Below are 18,366 nucleotides of genomic sequence, written 5' to 3' on the forward strand. Positions count from 1 at the left end.
CAGTACACCTTAGTTCACTACAGGGCCACTAAAAGTGATGCTGCTGAGATAGTTATCATTCCACCTTTCTGTCTTCCTCACACACAAGCTAACCACTGCACCTAATGCCAGTTGTCATGGTCACTGTCTCTCAAGTTGTGTCACTGGATGAGTTCCAGACATTTCTCAGTAACATGTTTGTTTTTTAAATTTTGTGGCATAATCATGTATTCTGTATTGAATAAAATACAATAAAATAAAACATCTTAATTGTTGCTTTTTTTCCTGAGCTTTCGTATATCTCCTAGATATAGGACAGACACTTGAAAACCTTATTCCTTTAGATTTCGTTTTTACTGTATTTTTGCCATCTATGAATATGTTAATCAATGTGTTTCTGTGGACTACAGTAATAAAGGCCAAATTCAGTATTTTATCAATACATTTCTTTATATTTTTTCATACATAAAATTCCATATCAAATAGCTAAAGGATCGATTGTTATGATCATCTTAGAACGACTGCATTATGTTAGCTTAGTGACAGTTGTCAAAGCAACAGTTTAGTTTCAAAGCGGATAGACGGTAGGTTGTATGATTGTTCACTGCGTCCCTGTGACTTCTGTTGTCTCTGTTAGTGAATACATGGCTGCTGAAAGGATTCTTGATAACTGAGCCCCGCCCCTCTCTCCTTCCACCCTGTCATAACATTGGCCATGTTCCAGGCTGACTACATTGCAAACAGAACTCACAACTTCTGGATAGGTGTTTAACATCTCAGTTAACCACATCATATGGTATAGCAATCTGATGAGCATTGGTTGCAACTCAACTGCAATATAGTCGGCCTGGAACGAGACAGCTCTCTCCTCGTTGTAGTTGATAGATTGAGCTGTACTGAGCTCTGACTTCACAGATACAGGAAACTACTAACCCTGCTACTGTTCTCCCTCCTATCTCACTCTGACCTCACAGACCCAGGAGAAACTACTAACCCTGCTACTGCTCTCCTTCCATCACTTTGATTTCAAAACCATAAATGTAATTTATTTCTACAAATATGTTTTTAATTTTTAATCTTTGTTTAAAACTAAATATCTTTGTAGCCACTTCTAATTATACCTGAGAACAAACATATTTTCTTCAAGTGAAATGAAATTGATATCTTTATAGCAGATGTACAGGAAGTGGATAAATAGGACACGAGATGTAATAATGCTCAAGGCTTTTTTTGTTGGTTTTAACAAAAGCTGTAATGCACATGACAACAAATGTCAATTCACTGGCAGAAGAAATATTAACAATATAAGCAAACAATGTGGGTATCATTTATAACAGGACAGATGACTAAGATGGCGTCGGAGAAGAAGGCAGATATTTTACATGTTTTTCTGTTCGTTTATTTGCATTGTCTGTATGTGTGTGTGTGTGTGTGTGTGTGTAATTGATGCAAATGTGCCAGTCTGGTCGTTTCCGAGGAGAGGGTTGTGAGGTACTGCACCAAGTAAGTAACCCTGGTCCTGTAGTGCTGCAGGCACTTCATGTTTTTCATTTAACCTGGAAGACCAGGTGTTGAATTTAGGCAATCACTGAACTGATCAATTAGCTAAGTAGCTCAGTGTGGTCTGTAGTTGCGACAAAATCCTGCAGTACCTGCAGCACTACAGAAAGAGGTTTTTCCAGTCTGAGTTTTGTCTGCCAATCATCCCTTTAGCTGGTGGAGTTAAATACTGCCCTCTTACGGCTTCTGTGCAGAATGAACCGTGTCTTTTCACTAAAGGCCTCTGGGTACATTAGTGTGTGTTTGGTTTTCAGTGGTCCTAATCTGGCACACCTGATTCAGTCTACTAACCATCAAATCGTTGACTAATTGATGCAGGTGTGCCTGTCTGGTGAACCCAGAGGAGAGTGTTGGGAAGTACTGCACCTTGTAGGCAACCGTGGTCCTGGAGTACCGCAGGCAAATCATGTTTTGAATTTAACCAACCTGGAAGACCAGTTGTGTTGAATATAGGCAATCACTGAACTGATCCCTACTGTGTGAGACTGGATTTGAATAACCCTAGTCTGAGCTTTCTCTGTCAATCAGGCCTTTAGCTGGTTAAGTGAAATGCTTCCCTCTTCTGGTAACTGTGAAGAATGCTCCATGTCACTGCAGCCTACCTAAACTGAAGGATCTGTCAACCATCTATTTAAAATGTTTATTTCCCCAGAATCCAACTTCTAAATAAGTGTTGCCCATTAACAGGTGTGAGACAATCATATGAATATTGATCATCAGATCAATTAAAAAAAGGTCAATGACTAAAATATATCCTTGATTGTTGTACTATTTGATGTTTATTGTCAACCTGCCTCTTAGGCAAACCACTTAGACCATGTCTGACATCTGTCTTGACTACTACTGACTATAACTACTGTGTTCTGATCATACTACATACTATTTAGAATGGAGCCTGGTGAGCCGGCTGGATCTCTTACATTAATATTACGCTACATGGTTATCTGTCTGGTTATTACTACGCTATTTACAATGTAGTCTAGATCAAATGTATACAATAAGCAACAAATATTAACATACTAGGTTCACCCATACTGAGAATGTGTCTTCTACAGTCTATCCACTTATCTTATTATCAGCTGATTATCATCTGGGTCTGAAGTGACAATTCTCTTCCTCAATAGAATGTAGTGAAGAACACTAGATTAAAAACAGAAATGATTATGACGTCCTGGCATTGAAACCATAATCAACATTAGAAATGTCACATATTATAAAACATTGTATTTTCTCATATCCATCAGCCTACTAGTTAGTATGGGGAGTTGGACTTGGCCAGTGTGTTTAGTCATATGGTAGAACAACATACCAGACAGAAGCCTACATATAGTTCTTTCTCTCTATTAACCTATGGCCTATATTGTTCTTATATGTTATCAATGTGTGTTGGTTGTGTTTGAGTCTCTCAAACCAGTTTTTCCAGGGGAACAACGTACTTAATGAAACCGACAGAATATCCCTCCCATGAAAAGGCTAGCATGATATTTAGGTTTGATACTATAGCTGCATCAATCATCTTTGTTTTGTCTCCTCCCACTCATCTGACAGGCGTACGGCCAGTGACCTCACAGACAGAAAACGACTAACCCTTCTCAGTGCTCTCTCACCCAACCCTCTAACTCAGCCTCCGAGAGCTCTCAAAGTTGTATTTTCTCCTCACTCTTGTTATTCTTACATCCTGTTACGTACTGACCTTAGGTTCAATTGAGTCAGTTTGTCTGATATAATTCATTACAGATTATACATGATGGGACACATGCAATCCTGTCAAGACTTGCATAGCGTGAAAGGTAATAAAACTGTAGGATTTTGTAAACCATGTAATGTGAAGCAAGCTTTAAAGCCAGTACTGACGTGTCATTTCTTTGTACAGCCATTAGGCATGACAGTCAAGAACATAAGGTGATTTTAAGGATTTTGAAAATGGTGTAATGTGAAAAAAGCTTTATCATGTTAACCACAATGTCACTCAGATGTGATGATAGTGGCTGGTTCTCTTTGGCTTCATCTCGGCAACTCAGAACCAACTATTACATGAGCACTGGCCTCTAGACAGTTACTAGTGGTGTACTGTAGGTAGCCGCGGTCACGGTGTACATGCCAGCAAATGTCAAGAAAATATTACACGTGACCAAGACATGTAATCTCAACCATTTCAAAACAGTAGCAGTAAAAAAAAAAAATGCAACCGAGCAATCAATGCAGGTTAATACAAGCATTAACAGGGGTTGCATTCCAGGTCGAATACATTGCAGACAATGCATTGCATCAACCAATGGTTGTGTGCCACATCATCGACTGTGCAGTCGGGCATCAGATTGCTAAATGATGTGGTTAGTTGATATGTTAAAGACCTATACAGGTGTGAGATTAGGCATGCGTCTGCAATGTAGCTGGCCTGGAACACAGCCAGAATCTCTACACTGTGAAGCTGGGGCAGCTGTTGTGTCAGATCAGGCTATTTCTCATTGTTAGAGGTGGTGGTAATGATCAGTAATATACAGTAGTTATCAACATAATATAGAGTATTATGTAGCCTGTATCTGATGCTCTGATGATGTTTGATTCTCCTCCACTCAAAATATATTTGCAATTCAGATCAGTGTCTGTTCCCTTGCTCTTTAGTGTATAGACGACTTCACACAACAGGTTATTCACTGGTGACTTTCACTGGATTTTGGTGACTTCAAAAATCTCATATGGCAGAATTAAAACTTCTCTCTCTTCAGGAAAGGCTGAGTAAGAAGTTAGCTCAGCGCCAAAGCAAGTGTGGATCTCAAAGCAAGACACATTCTCAAAATTGGTTAAGTCGGATCTTAAAGAGCTTGTGGCGAAGGTGCCGAAACGGATCTCGTGGTTGAGAACACTCTGATCAAACTTCTTGTTGGTTCTGTGAAAGGTTTCCTTACATGTCTCTTGTCTTTCTCTAAGAATCTGAATGGCATCAGTCAGGTAGAAATGCAGTGCATGGTACTTGAATGATGTTGTCATATATGCAGAATGGCCCTCTTGAACTGCTTTGTTAAAGTCCAGGTACATTGATTTGGAATTTGATCCTGGTATGTTTTTTGTATACAAATAGATAGCAATAGAATGCTCTGTATTCAAACTGTCTCCATGTGGTATAGCGTGTGGTTTTGCAATGTTCCAGGATGTATTGAATTGAGGATTAGTGTTTAACTCATCGAAGAGGTACTTGTTTTCAACCGCCCATAACATTAAATCTCTGCACCCATCATATTTGTCATCAACAGAAGAACGGACCATGTCTAGAGGTAGAATCTCTTGCATCCCTCCATCTTGAATCCCTCCGTCTTGAATCCCTCCATCTTGAATCCCTCCATCTTGCATCCCTCCATCTTGCATCCCTCCATTCTCAGTTTCTCCATCCTGTAACAGTGACATTATTTAGACACGTTTCCATTCATAAGACTTATGGCAAACTGTACTAAAGTTTGGAAACGCTGATCTAATGTAGGGGCAAACAATGACAATTTATTATGTAAACATTTTTTTTTTTTTTTAAAGTCAAATATCTCACCTTTGAATGGGGAATGCCGAAGATTAAAACTAAGATTACCATCAAAACAAGTAGAAAAATAACAGAAAAGACGATTGTCTTCTTTTTGTGTATGTTATTGATTTCCATCTAGTGACGTTGAAGAAGGAAGTAAAAGGTTACAGTTAGTTTCAACAAGAAACCAGTGCTGTGTTCGAATACTCATACTTACATACTGTATACTACATACTTAATGAGTACATACTACATACTATAATTTCATTTTAGTATACTGTAAACGAACGGTATCCTTTCAGTAGAGTGTACTAGAGCTTTGCCTGTCTAGCGCTTTGCCTGCTGTTGCTATGCAACTTCTTGCTAGCTTGTTAGCATAGCTAACAAATGACTAGCTAGACATCTTACAACTTCATTACAATGTCCAACGAGAACGCACAATGACTATACCACTTAACTAACCTAAGAATGACCTGAATAGTAAAGTCAGTAAATATTGGGTAGTTAGTTAGAGAGCATATAGTTAATGTGGTTTGATGTATTAGTAGCCAACTAACGTTAGGTAGCCAGCTAACATTCCGGTACATACAAGCAACTGCTGCGATGATATGCTATGCGGTTCGTAAGGCTAGCGTACCTAACAAATTGTCACCCAACATAATGTGTAACGTCACTTATTTGAAAAGTCATTACATTATTACATTGCTGAACATTTTCTTAAAATATGTCATAATTACTTAAAGCAATGCATTTGTGTCTGCTCTCATCGAATGGCATATTTTCGCCATTTTCTACAAATCTGAAAATGTTGTGAAGACACCCCATTTTCTGAAGAATTGCATTATGAGCCCCAAAAGCACAGAAATAGTGTCCACTGCTTGTTATACTTCCTATTTTGACTAATGTAGTACGACATCCGGGAACCTGTGGCATACTAACTATCTAACTATATCCATATTATGACCAATAAGCAGACTACATACTCAATTTCCGTCACAAATAGTACGGTTAGTGCGGTTAGTATGAGTATTCCAACACAGCTCAGGTCCTACTGTGCCTGTTCCTGAGGCATTCATATTGAGAGGTACAATTGGAAGACCTCGAAAAGAAATTAAATTACATGTGACATTTGTAATATCTGCCATCAAATGTATTTTTGCTCTCTGTTCTCACTAGTTAGTCACTTTTAATTATCACTCACAAGTTAGTGTTATACTGTACTCTGTGAGAGAGCAAAGTTACCACTATGATCATTCTTAAATCATTCATTTGTAGTGTATTTTGCTGTGAAATAATCTGTAGAGAACTGGATGTACAGGCGTTGACAGAAAGAAATGTTCCATTCCTACCTGTTAGTTCAGTTCTGGTCACTCAATGTTATGGAATCATTTTTTGTGAGGCCAAGTTATGAGCAAAAGCTCTTAATCTTCTTCTCTCGTGTTTTCCATTGTTATGTCAATACGCACAACAGGTTTTTTTTTCCGAACCACCCATGTATGACGCAGTACTGGTTTTTCTGGTCCTTGGTGACTTTAGCCCTGAGGACACCTTGCATTACAGTTCTAGCACAGGTAAAAGGGGAAACACTGATGTGTCACAAGGGATAAAAAAGGGGAAACACTGTGTCACAAGGGGTAAAAAGGGGAAACACTGTGTCACAAGGGGTAAAAAGGGGAACACTGTGTCACAAGGGATAAAAAGGGGAACACTGTGTCACAAGGGATAAAAAGGGAAACACTGTGTCACAAGGGATAAAAAAGGGGAAACACTGTGTCACAAGGGATAAAAAGGGGAACACTGTGTGTCACAAGGGGTAAAAAATGGGAAACACTGTGTCACAAGGGGTAAAAAAGGGGAACACTGTGTCACAAGGGATAAAAAGGGGAAACACTGTGTCACAAGGGATAAAAAGGGGAACACTGTGTGTCACAAGGGGTAAAAATGGGAAACACTGCGTCACAAGGGGTAAAAACCATCATCATGTGGGGCTTCCACACAATTTTGGACCCCTTGTGGCCCCCTAAATGTGGATTATGAAATCATTTTTACATAACTAATTTTTGCTATCATTATTTTTTTTTTACATCTGTTATTAGACAGTGGCAACGCGGAACACTAATTTAACCCACAGATTTTCTAGAGGGACGGCTTTAGGCGGAACACAACAGTATCGTACCACATGCATCTGCAATTTTTTCTATTCAGAAGTAAGAAATTCCGCACGAAAATTATAGTTCAAGCACAAAGAAGGAAATATAGAGGTGAGTAAAATTGTTAATATGTTGTATTAGTTTTAAATGCATTACAGAAGTGTAACGTTAGATTAGCTTATCTTAACCTGGCCGTTTGTTACTTTGTGGCAGTATGAAAAGGGATAAAATATTTGATCAACTAACTCATGGTGCTGAGTGTTTTTACTTAAACTACACTCCTTAAACGCATTGTAAAACGGTTAGATATAAAGGGTAGTTACCTAGCAAGTCAGTTATTTTAAGTAAATTAATTAATAAGCATCATGTCCTTCTTCCAAAGAAAAGACAAGGCAGACAGTGAGACAGAGCCAGATAGTTCAGGTGTGGAGAGCGCAAGAGAGCATAGAGCCTGCAGAGAGAGAGCAGGAAGACTTGTCCATTGAGAGACTGAGATTGAAGGCATAGTAGAGCAGGAAAGTGAGACAGATGGAGAGACTGAGGCTGAGGTAGAGGCTAAGAGTGAGACACCAACAGAGGTTCCTCGTGCGTCCACAAGCAGTGGACAGTCAGGTTTGTGATGTTGAATAAATCTGTGGTTACTTGTAAAGCAGTGCAATTAGTCAGTTTAAATGGTGTGAGTCGGTTTGAAATGAAATGAGTCGGTTTGTGATTGAAATGAATTCTTATTTAACATGCTATTGGGCTTGTGATATAGATATCAAATGGATTTCAGAAGTTGCCTGGTGGCAATGGTATATCTAAAATTACCCAGATACATTTAATTATATATATTTTTCTTTGGCAGATATCAGCAAATCCCGGGAGGAAACCATCGGTGCAGCCAATGATGAACATATACCCAAGAACTCTGATGGGAGACCGGAGGAGGAGCTTCAAGGCGGCCTGGTACCATATCCATCCCTGGCTTGAATATTAAAATAAATCAGACTCTGTGTTTTGTTACGCCTGCAGGCATTTTAGCCCTCCCAAAGTCTCAGAGACTGTATTTGATTCACAATTGGGTTTTAACAACTGGAAGAAGGCAACTTTACAAAGAGGGGGATTTGCAATTCATGCAAGGTCTGAGCAGCACAAACAAGCAATGATTACATGGAGAGACTATCAGAAAGCTGTACAAAGTAATGCAACACTGGTAAATGCCCTAAACAAGGAACACAACAAACAGGTTCAAGAAAAATCGGGACTATATTAAAACAATAGAAGTACTACTACTTACAGCCACACAAAACATTGCACAAAGGACACATAAAGGGAACTTCATGGCAATCCTAGAAACAATAGCTAAGCATGACACAACTGTGAAAAAAAGGTTGACTTCTATTCATAATGCAAAATATACAAGCAAAGGGATTCAGAATGAGGTTCTGAGTTGTTTGGCAGACATGGTTCGAACAAAAATGATAGAAGAAATGAAAGACAGCGAAGGTCTTTAGCATAATGGCAGACGAAACAAAAGGTGTTAAAAAAGGAGCAGATCTCTAGTACCCAGGTACTATTTCAGAGGAGTTGTCCATGAGAGCTTTTTCCACTTTGAATGGGCTGATCGACTAGATGCAGCAGGGCTTACTGACAAAATCATACACGTATTAGAAAGTCATGGTCTTGAATACAAAACCAACCTAGTAGGCCAAGGATATGACGGTGCTTCCGTTATGAGTGGCAAGCATTCAGGCGTCCAGGCACGAATTAAAGAACAAGCAAAGCCTTTTACATCCACTGCAGTGCACACTGTCTAAACTTAGTTTTAGTGGATACAGTCAAAGCTGTCCCTGAGGTCGGACAGTTCTTCTCCTTACTAGAAAGACTTTACGTCTTCAGATCTGGGTCATATGTGCATCAAAAGTGGCTTAGCATACAAAAAGAGATATACCCAGGTGCACCTAGAGAGCTTCAGAGACTAAGTGACACTCACTGGTGTCATGATGTTTCCCTCTTTGGGTACAGTGAGCACCATCCCCTCTCTCTGTCTCCTACAACCAGGCTGCTGTGGTCAGAGAGGTTGTAAATTCCTGGAGGAGATTATCTCCTTATGGCCACAGTATAGAGAGAGAGTGAGTTTCATAGAGAGAACAAAGGAATTTCTTCCACCTCACAGAACTAAGGGGTCCGAACAATATTTATGTTCTGGAGAATGTATAAAAGATCTGTGAAGAATCCAGCTACGAACTGGTCCATTTGGTACAATTTTGTGAAACTCATGGGAGACAATACGGCCACATTACTATAATGCTGTTTATACAATAGCCTCAGATATGAGGCTTACATCTAATTGTTGTATAAGATGAATGAGTGAAGATGATATTGTTTGTGAAATTGTGTAATGTGATTTTGGACTGTTTAATGAAGGAAACCTCAATTCCCTTTGGAGTTTAACTAAATCAGAGGACCGCCCATGAGCACAGTTATGGTCTGGCGGCCTGGGACAGGCCCTTTTCTGCTCTTCTGAATAAAACCCCCACCCGGGTTTTCTATCACCAGACCAATTATACCTCAATTACGAGATGGCTAAAGGTTGCAGACCAGTATCTACTGTTTGTTTGTGCATTTCTGTGAATTATTTAGTTAGTACATAAATGATTTTAAGACTATTGATGTATGGATGACTCATAGTGAAGACTGTGTTCATGCAGATAACCAACAATTTACGACGTTTGGAATGAGACTAACGTGAGGTAAAGAATACATCATTAATCAGAAGACTAAGGGATCAGATATTAAAATATCTGAAAGTTATATTAGGAAAATTATAACTTTGTAATCCGAATCATTTCCTTGGTGCCCCAAGTTCCTAATTAATTACAGTTACATGAATAATAATTTCAATCACGTAAAAATAATTAGAGTTATTTGATAAAGATTAATCTTCAGTTTAATGAAGCCAAAGACACGACATTGGGCATGTCGAAATATGGCTCTACATACTATTATGGATCGATTACCTGCCATTAAGCGAGTCCTGCAAGATATAGTCCAAGAACACAATGGTGACAGATCTGTTGAGGCACGAGGTCTGCTTGCACAGGTAGATTTACAATTCATTATGTGCCTTGTTACACTCCATAACGTGTTTGGAGAAGCAAAATCTCTATCAGATATGCTACAGACTTCATCACTTGACCTGTCAAAGGCTGTTGATTTAGTGCAAACGTTGAATGACTACAGGGATGAGTCATTTTTTGATGACCTATGGAATGGAGTGTTGAACACAGCTGAGCAATGTGATACTGCAATACTCCCCCTGCAAAACGACCAAAAAGCTAAGCTCTCAATTTAATGGAGACTGTGTACTCAGTACAGTGGGTCAGAGATCAGATTCAGAACAAGAAAAAGGCAGTTTTCGTACAACCCTTTTCTACCCTGTTTTAGATCATATATGAGCTTAACAGAACGTCCCCTTGCAAAAACTGTGACATAATGAATGGCATCCAAACTGTAAACACTACAAGTGATGTGTTTCTCAAAGAGAAGTTCCTGTTTCCATTTGCTAGAATGTATGAATACAATATTGAGGACTTGGGGCTTGAACTACATCAGTCCAGAAGAATTGTAGAAAGGAACATACAGAGTGGCATGCAGAGACCCTCCGGTGTAGTAGAGCTGGCATTATTCATTGAGCCGTATAAAGAAGTTTTCTTTTAGTTTTTTAAACTGTGCAAGATAGCTGTTTCAATCCCTGTCAGTACTGCTTCTTGTGAACTGAGTTTTTCTGCACTAAAGCTGGTGAAAACGTATCTCAGGACCACAATGTCAGATGACAGATTAAGCAATTTAGGTGTATTAAGTATTGAGTCAAGGAGGGCAAAGGCCTGGAGTCGAGATGAATTTGCTGATCTTTTTGCAAAAAAAACACAAAAACCCGGAGAATGCAGTTGATGTGACCTGATACTGAATATGTATTGCAAATGAAATTATAATGGCAATGCAAATCAATTGTTGAATGATTATGGACATGGTCTTTTGCCTGCTAATGCCTGCAATGCAGTGAAGAAAACGATATGACAACAATAACATCTAATGTAACTGGCCCCTCTAACAGTAGAACTGGCCCCAGCTTGGCCCCCAATCTGAAATGGTATAGAATCGCCACTGCTCTAACTCTGTGGTCAGTGTTAGTCCACCAGTTGAGTATGGAGAACCTAGAGTATGAACAACACAGAGAATCAGTCTTACACCTTACACTGTGGTCAGTGTTATTAGAGCAGTGGTCAGTAGGGTGCTGTCCACCCATCTCCAGGTCCCCTCAGTAACAGAGTCAGTCAGACCAATCCATCCCTCTCTTGTTGAGTTTGAAGAGAATCTCCTGTTGTTGAGGAAGATAAATATATACCTATTTGTTTGGTCATATATATCCCTACAAAGCCATATCTCTCTCTCTCTCTCCCTCTCTCTCTCTCTTTCTCCCTCTCCCTCTCTCCCTCTCTCCCGTTCCTTATCACTGTTCATCATCACCAGGTCTGCTCCTCTCTCCAGACAGTCCTCTCTGCTCTCCTTCCAGGTTTTAGTCTCAGTAGACAGGAAGTACCAACTGAATTCAAACTTCTGCCAGCCTTCAGGACAGGTTTGTTCTACAAGATGATAACATGTATTTCCTTCAATGTATCACGCTGGACACTTAATGACAGAATGCAGACATACAATAAGGTGCTTGGGATTAATGATAATTTATTATTGTAGGTTTACTCACTGCAATTGGTAAGCCTCCCGCTAATAACATTTCTCTCAGTCTGAAGCTGGTCTCTCTCTTTAGTCAGGTTGTTGTAATTGGACTGTAGCTGGTCTCTCTCTTCAGTCAGGTTGTTGTAACTGGTCTGTAGCTGGTCTCTCTCTGTTGAGTTGTGATGACCAATGACTCCATCTGTAAAAGGCAAGAGTTATTCAAACATGTTACGACCAAACCTTTTATGGATAAGTATGATTAAGTAGGCTACTTAAGTCTCAGTAAAAACATACTAAACTTACAGTAGACAGACAGGCCTATGATCCCAGCCAGTAGGAGAACACACAGCAGCCCCAGACACACTGCAGCAACTCCAGAGGGTCTCTTCCACCACTGAACATGTACTGAATAACAAATTATTAAAGATCTTTGATAGTGTGTTTTACTGAATCATCCAGGATTGGGACAAATAAAGGTCTAGTACAACAGGGTAATCTGTTTAATGTATTGTGTGTGTAATTTATGTGTGTATGTCACATCTGCTCCTGAAACACCCTCTACTGCTCATCCTGTGTCTCCTTGACCTGCTGCCACTCCCCTCTCTCCCTCTCCATCTCTCTCTGTGTGTGTTCATGTGTGTGTGTGTGTGTGTGTGTGTGTGTGTGTGTGTGTGTGTGTGTGTGTGTGTGTGTGTGTGTGTGTGTGTGCGATCTTACCTGAAGCAACAACTCCATCTCTTGTACTGGGTTTGAAGGCTCTTACGTTGGCATATAATTGGCCGTCAATGTCTGTGTTCTTCATTGCATCAGGCTCATCGTCTTCAAATCTATCTGAGTTTTCATAGACTCCCTCTGACATCTTAACACACTGGTTGTCAAATACAGTAACTTCTACATCTAATCTCAACTCTAATATACATCTGTCCTGTGTCTTCTCCCTACACTGTCCTGCGTCTGTGTGACTTAGGGTAATGACATTATTTCTTAAACGGTCATCCACTATGAAGGGGAAACTGTCAAATCAACACGTCACTGGCCACCACATGACTCCCCCACTATAGTTTCTAATGGAAATATGTTTTAAATGATTCAGGATAGTTGAAGTGATCATATACTGTATTTTTGCAGATTAAAGATTGAACTCAGTGAATTTGCACATAGATCATATAGTATTACTGAGGATTTGAAACCCCAGCCTTCAAACAGAGGTCACGTTATGGCTTGTCCTCTGTGACCGCCATCGATGGCCATATAAGGATATTTTGTATGTATGTGTGTGACAGTGTGAAGAGTTATTCAGAGGTGGTGGGGGAAATCTATATCTGCTTCTTTATCAGAGGTTTAAAAGGATAACTTTACGTGCATGTGTGTGTGAGTGTGTGTGTATGCGCCTGCATGTACTGTATCCAACCATCAACATGATAACTACCAGACATCATCACTTAACCATTCATCATGACCATCAACATGATAACTACTAGACATCATCACTTAGCCATTCATCATGACCATCAACATGATAACTACTAGACATCCTCACTTAACCATTCAGCATGACCATCAACATGATAACTACTAGACATCATCACTTAGCCATTCATCATGACCATCAACATGATAACTACTAGACATCATCACTTAACCATTCATCATGACCATCAACATGATAACTACTAGACATCATCACTTAACCACATTCATCATGACCATCAACATGATAACTACTAGACATCATCACTTAATCTTTGGGAAAGGTGAAACACTTGCGCCCGGCCTCGACAACATCCGGTGAAATTGCAGAGCGCGAAATTCAAAAATACAACATTCGTAATATTAAACATTCATGAAAATACAAGTGTTATACATTGGTTAAAAGCTTAACTTCTTGTTAATCCAGCCACTTTGTTACATTTCAAAAAGGCTTTACGGCGAAAGCACATCATGCGATTATCTGAGGACAGCACCCAGCATACAAAAGCATTAACCATGATATCTGACTGTTGTTAACCCTGTAGGTACTGGTATTAACCATGATATCTGACTGTTTTTAACCCTGTAGGTGCTGGTATTAACCATGATATCTGACTGTTTTTAACCCTGTAGGTACTGGTATTAACCATGATATCTGACTGTTTTCAACCCTGTAGGTGCTGGTAATAACCATGATATCTGACTGTTTTAACCCTGTAGGTACTGGTATTAACCATGATATCTGACTGTTGTTAACATCACCATGACAGCATAATGTAACACATACAGCAGCCTACAGCATACACAACTTCCTCCTTCTCTCTCTCTCTCTCTCTCTGTGTCTCAAACCCATGTACACACATGTTGTTTTAGTGTATTAATAAAAGTCTGACTTAATTCCAAACATTTTAGCATTTTAGTCAACATGAAGTTAGTACATTTGACTTTGTCCACACTCTGCATGCAGTACATTTTATCAATTCCAATTATAATACCTTCTTCTCTTGCTACAGATATTTACATGCTCCAATTTAGGCCTGGTGATAACATTCTCAACAGTACCAAACCACCATTACATACACTGTATAGGAGTTGACTGTATCACCATTCAATGAGTGTAGTAAGATGGTTCCAAGATGGCGTAGCAGTAAGTCGTCCTGTCGTGTCCCTTGTATATATCGTTTCTTTTTCGTTGTTTACATATTTTTCTTCGCATATCTCTTTAAAAACATTTTGCTGAACCTAAGCTTCCAAATACTCTCCTGCAACCCGCCTCACCCAATGTAGCTATTTTTCCTAAAGTATTTATATTTACTTCGGAACCCCTCAACTGAAGCTAGCCAGCTAACCACCAGCTATGCTAGCTGTCTTCAGCTAACCGGTCATCAGCTAACCTTTAGCTCGGAAAGCTCTCGCCAGTTCGAACAACGCGACTCTAACCAGAGCATAACGGACCTATTTATTTTTCATCCCCGGATTCCCACCGCAAACGGAACATTTTTCAGCTGGATCTTCACAACTAGCTATCTAGCTAAACCGCAACCCCGGATGATTACTCCTGGCTAGCGTTTCCACCCACTTAGCTTGAAGCTAGCCCGGCCAGCGCACCTGTGCTACCACCGTAGCATACTCCTGGGCTACAATACCCGGGACCACAACCGGTCTATCGATGTCACCGCATGAAGAGGAATAAACAGACTCACCCCATCGCGACGTCCCCCAAAGGCTAACTCTCTAGCCCTCGCTATCTCCCTGCTTGCTAATTCGGCCTGCTAACTGCTAGCTTGTCTAGCTCCGGTCCGCTAACTGCTACCTTGTTTAGCCCGGGCCTACGAACTGTTAGCTTGTTAGCACAGGCCTGCTAACCGTCTGAATCGCCACGTCCCAAACACTCACTGGACCCATATTTACTTTCTATCTCTTTTTGATTTTTAATTTGTTTATACCTTCCGGAAACCTGCCTCACACAATGTGATACGGAATCGCTATTATTTTTAATTTTTAGAACACACTCAAGAACCTCCAGAAGCTAACCAGCTAACTAGCTACAAGCTATCTAGTCATTGTTAGTTTTTCTTTAACCTGGATAACACATGCCAGTCCAGCTTCCCTGCCCCATCCACCGCTTCCCCCTGGACACTGATCTCTTGGCTACATAGCATAACACATGCCAGTCCAGCTTCCCTGCCCCATCCACCGCTTCCCCCTGGACACTGATCTCTTGGCTACATAGCTGATGCACGCTGGACTGTCCATTAATCACGGTACTCCATTCTGCTTGTTTTGTTTTATCTGTTGGCCCCGTTGCCTAGTCAACGCCATTTTACCTGCTGTTGTTGTGCTAGCTGATTAGCTGTTGTTGTCTCACCTACTGTTTTAGCTAGCTTTCCCAATTCAACACCTGTGATTACTGTATGCCTCGCTGTATGTCTCTCTCAAATGTCAATATGCCTTGTATACTGTTGTTCAGGTTAGTTATCATTGTTTTAGTTCACAATGGAGCCCCTAGTTCCACCCTTCACACCCCTGATAACTCCTTTGTCCCACCTCCCACACATGCGGTGACCTCACCCATTACAACCAGCATGTCCAGAGATACAACCTCTCTCATCATCACCCAGTGCCTGGGCTTACCTCCGCTGTACCCGCACCCCACCATACCCCTGTCTGCGCATTATGCCCTGAATATATTCTACCATGCCCAGAAACCTGCTCCTCTTATTCTCTGTCCCCAACGCTCTAGGCGACCAGTTTTGATAGCCTTTAGCCGCACCCTCATAGTACTCCTTCTCTGTTCCGCGGGTGATGTGGAGGTAAACCCAGGCCCTGCATGTCCCCAGGCACCCTCATTTGTTGACTTCTGTGATCGAAAAAGCTTTGGTTTCATGCATGTCAACATCAGAAGCCTCCTCCCTAAGTTTGTTTTACTCACTGCTTTAGCACACTCTGCTAACCCTGATGTCCTTGCTGTGTCTGAATCCTGGCTCAGGAAGGCCACCAAAATTCAGAGATTTCCATACCCAACTATAACATCTTCCGTCAAGATAGAACTGCCAAAGGGGGAGAAGTTGCAGTCTACTGCAGAGATAGCCTGCAAAGTAATGTCATACTTTCCAGGTCCACACCCAAACAGTTCGAACTACTAATTTTGAAAATTACTCTCTCCAGAAATAAGTCTCTCACTGTTGCCGCCTGCTACCGACCCCCTCAGCTCCCAGCTGTGCCCTGGACACCATTTGTGAATTGATCGCCCCCATCTAGCTTCAGAGTTTGTTCTGTTAGGTGACCTAAACTGGGATATGCTTAACACCTCGGCAGTCCTACAATCTAAGCTAGATGCCCTCAATCTCACACAAATCATCAAGGAACCCACCAGGTACAACCCTAACTCTGTAAACAAGGGCACCGTCATAGACGTCATCCTGACCAACTGGCCCTCCAAATACACCTCCGCTGTCTTCAACCAGGATCTCAGCGATCACTGCCTCATTGCCTGTATCCGCTACGGAGCCGCAGTCAAACGACCACCCCTCATCATTGTCCAACGCTTCCTAAAACACTTCTGTGAGCAGGCCATTCTAATCGACCTGGCCCGGGTATCCTGGAAGGACATTTACCTCATCCCGTCAGTTGAGGATGCCTGGTCATTCTTTAAAAGTAACTTCCTCACCATTTTAGATAAGCATGCTCCGTTCAAAAATGCAGAACTAAGAACAGATACAGCCCTTGGTTCTCTCCAGACCTGACTGCCCTCGACCAGCACAAAAACATCCTGTGGTGGACTGCAATAGCATCGAACAGTCCCCGTGATATGCAACTGTTCAGGGAAGTCAGGAACCAATACACGCAGTCAGTCAGGAAAGCTAAGGCCAGCTTCTTCAGGCAGAAGTTTGCATCCTGTAGCTCCAACTCCAAAAAGTTCTGGGACACTGTTTAGTCCATGGAGAACAAGAGCACCTCTTCCCAGCTGCCCACTGCACTGAGGCTAGGTAACACGGTCACCACCGATGAATCCATGATTATCGAAAACTTCAATAAGCATTTCTCAACGGCTGGCCATGCCTTCCGCCTGGCTACTCCAACCTCGGCCAACAGCTCCGCCCCCCCGCAGCTCCTCGCCCAAGCCTCTCCAGGTTCTCCTTTACCCAAATCCAGATAGCAGATGTTCTGAAAGAGCTGCAAAACCTGGACCCGTACAAATCAGCTGGGCTTGACAATCTGGACCCTCTATTTCTGAAACTATCCGCCGCCATTGTCGCAACCCCTATTACCAGCCTGTTCAACCTCTCTTTCATATCGTCTGAGATCCCCAAGGACTGGAAAGCTGCCGCAGTCATCCCCCTCTTCAAAGGGGGAGACACCCTGGACCCAAACTGTTACAGACCTATATCCATCCTGCCCTGCCTATCTAAGGTCTTCGAAAGCCAAGTCAACAAACAGGTCACTGACCATCTCGAATCCCACCGTACCTTCTCCGCTGTGCAATCTGGTTTCCGAGCCGGTCACGGGTGCACCTCAGCCACACTCAAGGTACTAAACGATATCATAACCGCCATCGATAAAAGACAGTACTGTGCAGCCGTCTTCTTGGCGACCTTGCCAAGGCTTTCGACTCTGTCAATCACCATATTCTTATCGGCAGACTCAGTAGCCTCGGTTTTTCGGATGACTGCCTTGCCTGGTTCACCAATTACTTTGCAGACAGAGTTCAGTGTGTCAAATCGGAGGGCATGCTGTCCGGTCCTCTGGCAGTCTCTATGGGGGTGCCACAGGGTTCAATTCTCGGGCCGACTCTTTTCTCTGTATATATCAATGATGTTGCTCTTGCTGCGGGCGATTCCCTGATCCACCTCTACGCAGACGACACCATTCTATATACTTTCGGCCCGTCATTGGACACTGTGCTATCTAACCTCCAAACGAGCTTCAATGCCATACAACACTCCTTCCGTGGCCTCCAACTGCTCTTAAACG

At 41.5% G+C, this 18,366-nt stretch overlaps 1 long non-coding RNA gene and 1 pseudogene across 1 annotated transcript; both read right to left on the reverse strand.

Annotated features, from left to right (window-relative positions):
- Positions 1-1,370: 1,370 nt before the first annotated feature.
- On the reverse strand, positions 1,371-6,525 carry LOC121844902 (annotated as a pseudogene).
- A 5,468-nt stretch (positions 6,526-11,993) lies between these two features.
- LOC121844903 lies at positions 11,994-12,729 on the reverse strand. The gene is made up of 3 exons (XR_006082209.1): positions 12,640-12,729; positions 12,226-12,327; positions 11,994-12,121 (listed from the first exon to the last, which is right to left on the reverse strand). It is a non-coding gene; the product is annotated as an uncharacterized LOC121844903 (long non-coding RNA).
- Positions 12,730-18,366: the final 5,637 nt, after the last annotated feature.

The sequence above is a fragment of the Oncorhynchus tshawytscha genome, unplaced genomic scaffold (genome assembly GCF_018296145.1).
Source record: "Oncorhynchus tshawytscha isolate Ot180627B unplaced genomic scaffold, Otsh_v2.0 Un_contig_6794_pilon_pilon, whole genome shotgun sequence".
Taxonomy (NCBI): Eukaryota; Metazoa; Chordata; class Actinopteri; order Salmoniformes; family Salmonidae; genus Oncorhynchus; species Oncorhynchus tshawytscha.